Source organism: Salvelinus alpinus, chromosome 9 (assembly GCF_045679555.1).
Source record: "Salvelinus alpinus chromosome 9, SLU_Salpinus.1, whole genome shotgun sequence".
NCBI lineage: Eukaryota > Metazoa > Chordata > Actinopteri > Salmoniformes > Salmonidae > Salvelinus > Salvelinus alpinus.
Genome location: NC_092094.1, coordinates 3,693,349 through 3,693,957, shown reverse-complemented (window position 1 = coordinate 3,693,957; position 609 = coordinate 3,693,349).

Genomic DNA, 609 nt, shown 5'->3' with positions numbered 1-609 from the left:
ACCCTTAACAGTGAAAACAGTTTTTTTCATCTCACAGTTTACAATGACTTCTCTCCCCATATGAATACATTGCCTGCTCCCCTAAATTCAACCTGAAGCCTATGTGGGTTATCAATGTCTTATGAACCTGTCTTCAATGACAATCCATCAAGCCACTATGAGGTCTATGAGGTCATCAGATCAGATTTCCAAGAAAAACTCTCACACACACACAGAAAGGATGGAGTGACACACTGAGGGGCTAAGAGACAGACAGTGCCTTCAATAGATACCGTTGTTCGAACTTTTAAAGAACCGTCAGACCTAGAGTTCTGAAACTTTAGAAACCTGTTCTAGAGCTCAGGTCGATTGTGCACGGTGAGTTATGTGGCTCTAGAAGGTTCTCAGACCGAGAAACAGCCTCGTACATTTGCAATGACTTCAATTCATTTTGACCATTACGAAAATGACAACATTTAGAAAAGTCCCAGAGTCGCAAGACTCGTTGCATTGAAACCGGCCCGGCCCATAGAGACGGACCCCAACATTTCTGTCCGATAGCTCATTCAAGGACCCCGTAGCAAGGCATGGAAAAAGTGGAACTTCAGAACCAATTAAGGTCTTGCTCGG